Consider the following 13239-nt stretch of genomic DNA (forward strand, 5'->3'; position numbering starts at 1 on the left):
AAATTCAATTCATGAGTCGATGGATAAAGTTTAGCTCATTAGAGATATACTAAAGACAACTGAGAGTCGTCAGAAGTCCTATGCAAATATAGGGAGAAGGGACTTAGAGTTTGAAATTGATGATTGGTTTTCTTAAAAGTTTCACCCATGAAGGGGGTAATGAGATTTGACAAGAAATGAAAGCTCAGTTCTAGATATGTAGGTTTGTACAAAATCCTGAAAAGGGTTGGTAAAATGGCTTATGAATTAGAGTTGCCAGCAGAACTAGCAGTGGTTCATCTGGTCTCTCACATTTCCTTGTTGAAAAGGTGTGTGGTTGACCCGACATCAATAGTACAATTACAGAGTGTGATTTTGAAGGACAGTCGCTCTTATGAATAAGTTCCAGTTGAAATTATTGACCATCAAGTTTGCAGGTTAAGAAATAAGGTAGTCATCTCATTGAAGGTTTTGTGGAGGTTTTAGTCCGTAGAGAGAGCTACTTGGGAAGCAGAAGCAACCATGAAGTCCAAGTATCCTAGCATCTTTGGCTCTTTCCTTATGATTTTGTTTCAAGTTGAGGTAATAGTTCCTCTTTAGTATCTCAATTTACTCTTGTGTAATTCGGTCTCAGTATCTTGTTCCCTCAGTTATTCTTGGATTTCACCATATTTGCATGTTTATGGAACTCGGTTATGTTAGGTATCAGTTTGTAGAACGTAGTGGTAGGGATTGCAGTTCTTTCCCTCCATACTCGGCATGTTTAGACTTCATTCGAGGACGAATGTTCCCAAGGGAGAGATATATAACACCTCAAAAACCTAACAGACTGAACAATAGGAAATTGGGTGAACCACGAAATGGTTCATGGACCGTGAAAGGAACTGCGATCCGTCGACCTGCTCGTAGTTCAAACCCAGCCAGCATGGTGGACCATAGAGCCCTTCATTAGCCGTGGAATGGCTCGTAGAAGTGAGGCAGAGCCACCACGGCTCAAGTGTTGGACCACAGGGAGGGCTGTCGATGGGTCAATCATCCTGACCCAATAGACCCCAACACACTACGAGGAACCACGGTGGCCTTCAAATCCCGTGGTCCTTTACACGGTTCGTGAAGTGGACCGTAGGCGAGTCCTACTAAACATGAAGGCAGGGCAGGTCCACGACCACTACTTTGTTGACAGTCTGTGGTGCTACTGACGGTTCGTCTATCCTCTCATGGTCGACCCTCGACAACTTTTAAATTGGGTTGTTTTGGTGTTTTTCCTATGCATTGGAAATTTAAACTACATCGTTTAACACCTAAAATATGTATTTTTACTTAGTTTAATCCTAATATTATAGTCAGACATTACCCGAAACCCTCATTCACCAAAGTTAGAACGAAAAGAAAAGAAAGAGGCGTCAGTTTCATTCAAGAACAACTAACAGTGTTCTTCAGAGTTCAGCCCCAAAATCCAAAGGATTCTCCGTAGGTATTGTCACCAGCTATGTGATATTTCACTAGTGGGTTCCTTTCACCCATTAGGTCCCTAGAATTCAGTTAGTTCTTCATATTCTCATAAACAGTTAAGACTTAGGGATTCTAGATTTTCAAGAATTATTGTGATTATGGTTTCCTTGATCTAAAAAACTTGTTTCTTGATAATTTAGTATAGTTCCATGCATATTACTCATTACCCTAGTTTGTGTACATTCCCTTAGTTCATGAATTACACCCGCTAGGTCAGTTAAACAAATAATCATGTTTTAGATTTTAAATGTCACATTATAAGTATATAATCGTTGCATTCTCCATTAGCATGTCAGTATTTTGACTTATTCACTATTTCAATTAAATTTCACTCATATACATATTTAGTTGGGAGTAGACTTAGCGCGTAGTTGGACTCGGGTTTAGCGTACCCTTGTAGTCCCAAAACTACGTGCCCTAGTAGGATCATAAGTCCCATTTGTTGGATGTCAGATTTAATGATCACGATAATCATGCCTTTATACCTCTGTCAAGGTATATTGGGTCCTCTCGGTTGGGCGTATACATTAGATTCCATGTTTAGCTCACGTGGTTTATGTCAGTTTATAGTAGATCCCACAGCCAGATTCTTAGTGCCTTTGACCAGGTTTTCAACCTTCATATTGTTTACAGTTGAGCATGTTATATTTGTGATTAGCACTTGGTTGTTGCACTTAGTTTAGTTCATTTCACTTATAGTCCAGTACATATCTATATTTTGTTTGAGATGCATTGTTCGACTTATATAATTATACAGTCTATATTATTGCTCAACTTTTATACTTTATTCAGCTACATATTTATATCTTGTATGCGCAGTACATTTCAAGTACTAAAAGATACTCTGCGCTACAGCCTTTGATGATGTAGGTTCAGTTACTCAGCATCCAGATCATGCATAGATCGATTCTCGATCCGTATTCAGCAGCTTCAATGGTGAGTCCTCGTATTTTGAGGATAATAAACATTCTTCATTTTTAGTATTTACTTTCAATTTTGTAAGAGTTACCAGGGCATGTCCTAGAAACTCAACTCAGTTAGAGGCTTTTCAGACATAGTAGTCGATTAAACTTGAGTTGTTAAGTGGTTGTTTCAGTCATCACTAAACTCTTAGTATTTTTACATTTTAGATTCTTTGGGATTTGTCCCAACATTAGACAATTATTAATTTAGCCTTCGCTTTGTTCATTTTACTTAGTTATTGTAAGCATGATAAGTTAGATTCAGGATCAGTTTGGGGTCACTCGTGATCCTAGGTCCCGTGTTATGTCAATGGGGTAACGTCGGGGCGTGAAAAAAATACATTCCTAACTCATCTATGAGACTTTCTCTCAGAAATATAGTCAATCCTAATGAACCTTTGATATATCTTGACCATTCAATATGCAACCATTCTATGTGCTTACTTAGGATGTTGCATGAATTGGCTTTGTAACTAAACAACAAAACATATGTCTGACCTAGTAATTGTCAAGTAAGAAGTTTGCCTATAAGCTTTTGATATCTGCATATGTTCTTTTAATAAAGGAGTTTCATGAGTTCTTGTATATTTGTCATGTTCTCTTGAGGTAAGCTTGACATTAGCTTCCAATGGTGTGTGTACAAGTTTATCTCCTGTTAGCCAACACTAGATATGAGTTTCAATGCATACTTCATCTGATTCATCAAATTTCATATTGAGATCTCAAAACTTCAATCTCTAGTAATACTTCAATTAATTTAGGTCTCTGACCTTGAACTGACTATGCAAATACTTCTTTATATCATCAATAAGTGTGTGATTGCTTTTTGTAAGAAGGATATCATCTACATAAATCAACGACGTCGCATTATCATCACCATAATATTAAGTGAATAAAGAATGATCATTTGAACTTTGCTTGTAGCCTACATCAAGCAAGACAATGGTTAACTTAATGTATCTATGTCTTGATGCTTGCTTGAGTCCATACAATGTCTTCAATAATTTGAACACTCTAGTCTCCTCCTTACGATGAAACCCTTGAGGTAAAAACATATAAACTTTTTCATAATGATCTCCTGGTAAGAATGCATTGCTTTTATCCATCTGAAAAAGGGTTGAATCTTTAGAAGTTGTCATAGCTATAACTCTTCTGACTATCTCATCTTTACCACTGGGAAAAAGTTTAATGGTAATACAATTCTTCTTTTTGTGTATGTCCTTTAGTTATCAATTAGGCCTTGTACTTGTCAATTTATCAATCAACCTCAAGTTTGAGTTTGTACATCCACTTTGACCCTATAGGTTGCTTACCGGGTGGTAATAATACTAATTTCCATGTATGATTTCCTTCTAAGGCATTGATTTCTTTTTGTATAATATCAATTCACTGTTCATGTTGGGAAGCTTCTTCGAATTTCATTGGTTTCTAAATAGCTGAAAAGAAGCTCAAATAAGTTTGACACTTATTAGATAGGTGAGAACAATCAACATAGTTGTGAATAGGGTATGTGTAGTTTGTTGCAGTCTTGCCGACATAATCTTGTAGCCATATAGGAGGTTTGACATTTCTTGGAGGCCTTTATTGACTATCCTAAGTTAAAGAAATGTGTTCTTCATCATGATCAACCTTATTGATGTCTTCAGAAAACTCTTCATCAAAACCTGCAAGGTCCACATCTCTTAAGACTATCGTTGCAGTAGTCTCAGAGGTAAATCAGATAGAACTATAACTTGTGTAGCCTCTTGCATGAATGTGTCAGGAATGTGAACATAATTTTCCTCTAGTGACTCCAAGTGGTTTGACAAGAAGTATATCTGTAGCATCATAATGTTTTTTTCCTCTTGCATGAATGTGTCAGGAATGTGAACATAATTTTCCTCTAGTGACTCCAAGTGGTGTGACAAGAAGTATATTTGTAGCATCATAATGTTTTTCCATCTTGAAAGGGAATTATTGTCTTTTTAAATATTACTACATATTTATTGATAAATAAAAGTCTAATTTCATATTCATACAACCTGAAATCCTTTTGATTTTCTTAGAATCCTATCATGACTGCCTTTCTAGCTCTATCTTGAAATTTGTCACCTCTACGTAACTAACACACTAGTAAAGAAAAGACATATGATTAATTTTTGGTTGCTTTCTAAATAACATGTTACATGGTGATCTAAGATCCAACAACTGCTAATTTGAGAATCAATAATAAATACCTTTTCAATTTAGTCATTGATTTAATGTTTTCACAAATCAAAATGGATAGATCAACTCTAATCTGCCTATGTACACCCCTAATGATTGATACATTGCATTCCTTTTCTTTTTCTTTTTATTTCCTTTTTTTCTCTTCTATTTTCTTTTCTTCTTCCTTAAATGAATTTACACAAATAAATATGCTTGGACTCTTCCTTTCCTTGTTTGCAATTATTCTTTGTGTCTCTAATTACTTTTCCACTTTCAAAATAGATAAAAAAGAAAAAATTGGACAAGTAAATAATTAGGGACAGAGGGGATATTATTTAAATCAAGATAGGAGGACCCATAAATTTCTATTAATCGTCATTAGTTAAAGCTTTATAAAGTTCTAATCAACACTATTGATTAATTTACCTTGAAGCCTTCACATTATTATAAGAAAAATATTAAAACATACTACTAAAAAACATATTGAAGATACCAACTAAGTAATTCAAAAGTTTACAAGTCTTATCAATAATAATTAGCTGTTTGACATCTTAATTAGCGCATACTTAATCAATGACATAATCATGATTACAAATTAATAATTGTTAAAGTTAAGGTAGGTGCGACTTTTATGATATTAATTACTGAATAAATAAAGATGTTCGACTTAGGGATTAGTGGGAGGCTTGTACTCGTAATTTGCAGGAAAATGTTTTTAAAAACGTTTTTTTAAGTGAGTCTTAGAATAGGATGTATCAAATGTATTTCGTGAGCAAATAAAAGAAGTAAGTCTATAAAACATACGCCTTATATTTTGGGTGTAAGTCACCTTAAAATTTGGGGTGCAAGCCTCAAACTTAAAAGCGTAAATTTTAAAAGTGAAAGTGTTAAGTGTAGACTTTGAGCGTTAAATATGATTTTAATTGTTTTAAAACTGTTTTGTTATAAATTATATTATTTTTATTGTTAATGTAATGGCATTTATGATTTACATTTTCCAAAAATATAACTTATTTGAAAGCTGATTTTACAATTTTTTTCATCCTCACACATTCACACATTTAGTGGAAACACTATTAAATAAATAACTAAATTTAAAAATTAATCAATAAAATTAATAATATTAATACACAACTAATAATTCATGTCAAATTTAAAATAGCCTTAAAAATAATTCAACTTTTTCAATTCTGTATAATATTTTTCAGACTATACACTTAATTTCAAATATTACAGTTAAAAGTGTATTTTAAAAAATATATCCCTTTTACGTGTTTTTTCTTCTTTCTTCGATTTGTAATTTCCTTCGCCCCAATTCTTTCATAAATGAAACTAATAATAATAATTTCATTATTCATCAAATGAACATTCGTTTGCGATTTCTTGCTATGTAATGTAATGATATTTCTTATATATATATACATTTATAAAAAGAATTTCACGTACATGAGTTTAGAGCAAAGGAAAAATTAGAATTTTAATTATATAGGTTTTGAATTGTACAATAAAATTTCAAAAGCTTATAACTGGATTCTAAATTTAATATTAATTGTACATATTTAATGATTTTACTAACACAAATATATTGCTGGGATAAAATTTAATAAATTCTGTTGAATACGTATGCAAGCTACTAACTACCCCTATTAAAACTCATAACTTTAAGTAAATAGACTTCAGACCTTGCAACAATATACTTATTGAATTGCCTGTTCATACAATTATTAAATACAAAATATATATCAAGTTGTGACAAGTAAGCGTAGAATCTCTTAGAAGATACTATTCAACTGCTGTGCACAAGGAATCTGTATTTAATACCTACAATAATTATTATGTCCAACTTGTTTTTTTTCTATAAAAAGAAATATATTATTATATTCCACTTGCTTGTAACATTAAAAAATTTGAAAAGAATTAATGAAAGCCAAATTATAATTGGGTATTTATCGAAATTCTACCAAAATCTTGCGGGGACCATAACGTTATGACTTTTCTATGATGTTGCATGTTTTTCTTTTTTCTTGTTTGTCTTTTCCTTGCTTACGTGACTGATGTTTATAAAATTCTTTTTAATTAATAATAAAAACAAAATTTATGTTGTTTTTTTCTAAAATATCACATAATAATAAATAGGAGGCGGAGAATAGTCCACGCTCATCCTTACACTGTCAATTATGAACACAAAAAAGAAAAAGTCCAATAATTTTAGAAAAATATTTTTAAAAAAAAAAAAAAAAAATTCGCAGTAGGTAAAGGAAAAGGAGACTAAATGGAATCCTTACTAATAAAAATAAAAATTCAAAAAGCTAATCAACTCAACTATTAAAAAATTTGATCGAGCATTATTTGATATTGTCATATGGGGACAAGAAAGTGACTTTATATTTAAATTTATTTAATATATTTTCTTTTTTTAGTTAATCAAAAAAGAATGATATATTTTTATATTAAATAATAATTTAATTTTAAAATATTTATTTATATTGATACAAAATCTATTACTTATATTAGACCACAAGTTTATAAAGTCTTTTTTTTCCTTTAACTTCATATCAAGTCAAACTAATTAACTCATATAAAATTGACGAAGAAAATGTTCATTTTATCAATAAAAAAAAAGTCTGAGAAATGATAAAGGCAAAATGCAATATTAAAATGTCACGACTCAAATTAGGAGTGAGGATGAGTAGCACTCGATTCTATTAACAGCGCTACCTTCAAATGAACCGTGAAATACATAATTCAAATTGGTGGTGGCCTAGCGAATCCTTATCCCCGTCGTCTCATATATACAAACAAATAGCTTCCTCATAAAATAATAACAGTGAAAATGAACAAAGCCACCAATCAAATGTCTATTTATATATCAGCATCACCTGTTCAAATTTGGTCCAATTGTTAATTTTGACACCTCAATTTATTCAGTTATCAATTATAAATTAAACTTCAATTTGATACATGTGTGTCTTGTGGACATCTGATTTCATCAATTGCAAGTGATATATCAAATTGAAAAATTAGTGTAATAAATGTCTGTTTTTTATAGGCATAATATATAAGTAAGTCTTTTAATTTAATTTTAGATTATATTTTATCGTTTTACTTTGAGTATGCATAAATAAATATTTAAACTTATGTAGAATTGAACAAAAATAGAGACATTCATCCTACGTGGCATTCTATGTAGCATTTGTGTGTCCTATGTGGTATCCTACGTGTATTTTGCCACGTAGGACGTGTGTGTCTACTTGTTTAGTTTTATACAATTTTAAGTGTCTAGTTATACATATCAAAAGTTGAGGGGCATAAATGACAACTGAAGTAAAGTTAAAAAAATAGGCTTAAGTCATTTGCGGCCCCTTAAAGTTGTCCGCAAAATTCACTTAGACACCTTAACATGCCCATTTTTCTATTAGACTCTCAAACCTTAAAAAATAAGTACCTATCAAACATTTTTCTAAGACGTGATCAAAAGAAAAAGTGTGTAATGCACATGCAACTGATGTGGCAAAATAGCAAATCAAATGAAGACATGTGGCATTTAAATTTAAAATAATTCTATAAATGAATTTTGAAAATAAAAGAATCTAAATAAAAAAAAACTAAGAATTTCAATTTTTTTAAAAAAAAAAAGAAAAGAAAAATTCATGTTACCACCCTCACACCCACCTGCACCCTCACCACCTCAAATCTTTCCATTTCTTATCTCACTAAAATCACCTCTTGTCCACCATTGTTATTTTCCAAATGGAGATTTTAATATATACTAAGTATGAATTTATCTTCTTTTTTTTATGTTTTCTTTTTTGTTCCTATTTCAAAATTGATAGTACATTTTTCTTATAAAAAAATTTGTTCAGTGTCTTTTTATTTTGATATAAATTTACTTTCTGTTTTTTTTTAAATGAAGAAAGAAGGGGTGTGAACATGAGGCCGTGTGTGTGGCCACTATATTTTTCGGTGGCCTCCATATTTTCCGGCAAAATAAAAATGGTGATGTCCATTTTTTCCTGCAAGAAAACTTAGTTTATATTCTTTCATTTTTTATAACAAAGGAAATAAGGGCTTACATTTCTTATTAAATTTAAGCATAAGTTCAGAAGAAGTAAATCTATAAAAAAAAATGTTAGATGGTAGATTTTATTGTTATTAATAATTGGTGGCAGCAGGTCTACAATTTTGAAAGAGAAAGAAGATAGAAGAAAGAAAAAGAAGAAAGAAGGATTGTTCTTTTTTTTTAAAAAAAAAAGAAGGCACTGATTAAATGATTCACGCGCCTAAAAAGGTGTAGGATACACTTTTAAGCCACGTGTGCACAAAGTGTCTGAATGGTTCAAATTCAGAAGAGTCAAAGTGTTATCGGTACAAACCTCAATAGGTGTTTAAGTGAATTATGCGGACAACTTTAAGGGTCTATCGATGACTTAAGCAAAAAACATATTTATGTATAATGGCTGTATGAAAAATATTTTTCACACGTTTTTTATTGTTTCTCTGCTTCCAATCTACTTCACATTAACAAGTGTGGGAGTCAATCCGAAAAATAAGCAAAACCAATCTACTTCACATTAACAAGTGTGAGAGTCAATCCGAAAAATAATATTTGCTTGAAAGACACAAAAATTGCTATATGATTATTGGCTCTAAGGGTGGATCCTTGATCAAAGATGCAAATTTTGAAGCCCTTGTAGCTATAACTACCTTAGTAGACATATCAATAAAAATGAACCATCCGCATGTAATCTTGTTAATAAGTTACTTATACATGCTTCATATTCAAAATTAAAGACACGATATAATTTTTGTGGAAGAATTTTTTAATGGGTTGGGCAGGTCAAAAAATTTTAAATAAGTTTGCAGATTCAATTGAAAAAAAAAAAGTATATTGCGTTGGAAATTAAGTTGAGACATGAAAATTTAACATCTTACGGTGAATATGAATTTTTTTTAATATAAACGTCCTAAAAGTGAATAAAAATATAAATATGTTAAAAGGTGTTGGTGTTATTGTGCATTTTAATATTAGAAATTTAAATATTAAGCGTATGATATAATTACGTAGGCATAAAGGGGAAAAGGTAGCACAATAATTTTTTATAACTCAATGACATGTTCTCTTCATTAATTAGATCCTGTAATTGTCCCACTAATTTTCAAATGAGTTTCCACATTCTTAATCCTACACCTATATTATATATATAAAGAATGTTTTCTTCCTTGTATTGAATAGTGAAAAAAAGATGAGAAGTATTATGTTGTGATTATATTTTGACATTAGCTAGTGTATTGAAGAGAAAGTTGAGACAAAAGAAAAACATTTTAAGTTTTCAACTAATTCATAATAATAATAAAAAGAGTAATTTGATATTGAAGAAAATGTTCTTTTGGTAAAGCTTAGGACTCTTTGAATCTTCAACTAATCTGGAATTGTTTGGGTTATACAACGTTGTTATATCCTGGAGGAGATTAGAATTATATTGCCGGGATCGATATTGATTATACCGCGATGGACCACAACCTCTTTAAAGAGAATGAAATATCAAGCCTCAGACTAAATATTTCTTTATTCATTTAATTTTCAAATATAATTTATGATATATTTATCATTATATTAAAAAAAATACAAATAACAAATACAATTTATTTGTAAAAGTAGAAAAACAAATATCACCATTGTCCGTAAGTTGTATAGTCTTAGACTAATAACTTCGATGTGATGGTAGACTTGATATATAGCTACTCAAGCTGAAGTTTCAACGCGGTAGCTTTTGAAAATAGGCAAGTGGACATTACATAATTATGCACATATTTGTTTTGTTTAATATAAATATAAATAAATAATAGTAATAAGAAAAACATGAATGGTAGCAACTTTAAATCTTTAATTGAAGAACATATCATGATAAGCTTTACTACTTTGAATCATAAAGTATATGATAGCTTCCAGCATGCTAAATAAGGCCACACAACTTTGATTCTAGGAATAGAAAGTGATGGTTGAGAACAATTTCAATGGGAGTTAGGAATGGCTAGGCAGGGCATGAAGGGAGAACTTATTCCATACTTTAAATCTCCTCCAACCATGCTCTATTGCTTGTCCCAATCATCTTCTCTTTTCCCCTTACGGTCGTTTGGTAGGGTGTATAAGAATAACATTGACTATGATATATTAGTTATGCTTGCATTAGTTTTTTTGAGACTATCTCTCATGCATTGTTTAGTTTGATGTATTAAAAATAACACAAATTACATAAGTTTTCTATATATAAAAAATTATGCAAGTTGGATTTCGAATCGAGATCAGGATAAGATCCCAAGTTGGAACCCTGAGATAGAGCCGGGAGTCGATTCCTAGGTCTTATGTCAGGGTTGGGAGTTGAATCCTATGTCGGAGTCAGGAGTTGAGTTGTGGATGGGAAATGTGGTTGGAGTCAAAAGTCGAGTCCCAAACCAAGTCTCAGATTGATTCTCAAGTCGCGATTGAGAGTTGGATCCTAGACTAATGTTGAGGTTGGGATCGAGTCAAGATCCTTGATTAGGATCATGAATTTAGGTCTCACGCGATAGAGATGATGAGAGAGTGGGTTAAGAGAGAGGGTGTGGGGCTAAGCAAAACGTCGTGGTGGGTCGTGTGATGGGCTAGTAGGCCGAGGGTTGGAAGTCAAGGGTTGATAACCTATGGTGTCTGGGTGGAATAGATTGGGATGGTCATGAAGTTGAAAGAGAGTTTTGAAAAGTGATTTTATTATTTCACATGCTCAAATCGTCTCAGTATCTTTTTTTACATCTTGTCCACTATAGAGGTCACTCCAACTTATTCTGAATATACTCATTTCTAATTTTATCTTTCCTAATATAACCACACATGCATCTCAGTATCCTTATCTCCGAAACACATATCTTCTATTTAATTAAATATGGATTGAAGTATAATTTTTTATTTATCTAAAGAGTCATTCATCAATTCGTTGGTACTTGTAATGAAAGGGGCAACGTGCAATTAATTATTGAATCAAAGGTCCAAAACAAGCAAAAGACAGGTGGCCCCTCAATGAACAAGTAGTCATTTGGAATCCAAAATTTAATTTTATAGTTTCATTTATTTTAATTTTGTGGTTTAGAAAGTGGTGAGTGACATTAAGAGAGTCAGAGCTCTTAAAAAAATGATTGCAAAAATCAAGAAAATTATGACATAAACAAGGCCTCTGTCTCTCTAATTCACAACAATATTAATTGTATGAAGAAAATAAAAAACTCACATATAATCAGAAGTAGATTCTGACAAATTTTTCAAGTATAAAACTACAACGGTAGTCCAAAGAGCTGATGTTAGCTCTTAAAATACCATAATGTAATTTAAAAAAATATAGAGTAGTTGAACTAGCACTTTTGACTCAGCAGATGTTGTCTGTACATCAAGGACATACATGAAATGGCAAATAAGAAAATATAAAGAAGAGGCTAAAACATTTGTTCACTTATTCACGCTCAATATTTAATAGTTCGACCTTAAAACTAACAAGTTAATGTGACAAATCATATCAGTTAATCATGGTTAATTGAGCAGGGTTTATCCATACACGCAACATATGTCTTGCATTAATTAATTTAATACAAACATCAAGTAAGAAAAAAATTATTTTATTTTAAGAGAAGTGCTAAATGGCCATAAAATTAAAATAAATATAACATTTTTTTATTTTTAAAATAAGCCGATCTTTTTTTTATTTCAGATAAAGTATATTAAAATTAAAAGGATAAAAATATTTAAAACGTAAAATAACATAGAAAAAATATCATTCTTACTGACCAAATTTTTTGGCCAAAAGGATTTTTCCTTATTTTAATGCATAATTCTATTGTTTTGAAAACATAAATTTCTATCCATTTCTAGGTTTTCAAAAACAAGAAATGAAGCAAGGTAGTCATAATAATTTGTGCAACTCAAATCTCCATGTAATATTAAATTTGAACAACAGTTATCATATCAACAGCACATATCACAAATAATGCAACTCATTATTATAAGTGCAATGGACCATAAAAAAATTAAAGGTATCAAACAGCTCTGAGTACTATCATGTGCCTCAATGATTCTAATTAATTCAAACATAATGAGAATGTTGTCTCTAGGTCATGAATAGGGATGACAATATAGATAGAATCTGTGGTTATCTACTTGATCCAATTTATTATAATTAGCTTCGTTATTCGATCATTTAAAAGTTGATCAATTCATATTATCAATTATAAAATTAACTTATGAGTCTCCATCAATTGCACTCCCTCTGAATGTAGAGTATAAAACGCTTTGGGTTGTTTGGTTACTGGTTAGAGTTATGCAACGTAATAGTTATATAGAATTTAGTTATGCAGGTATCAATTATGCTATGTCTAATTATGCGGGTGTTACCTATGCAAATATTAGTTATATATGTATTATTTAATATAAATATTACAATACAAGAATTATTTACTATTGAATATTAAACTTGTTATAAATTATTAATATATATTATTTACAAAATAATAATACATGCTACTTATATGTGGGATATTTGAATAATATATAATGCTAAATTTTTAGCATATGTAC

Source organism: Solanum pennellii, chromosome 4 (assembly GCF_001406875.1).
Source record: "Solanum pennellii chromosome 4, SPENNV200".
Lineage (NCBI taxonomy): Eukaryota > Viridiplantae > Streptophyta > Magnoliopsida > Solanales > Solanaceae > Solanum > Solanum pennellii.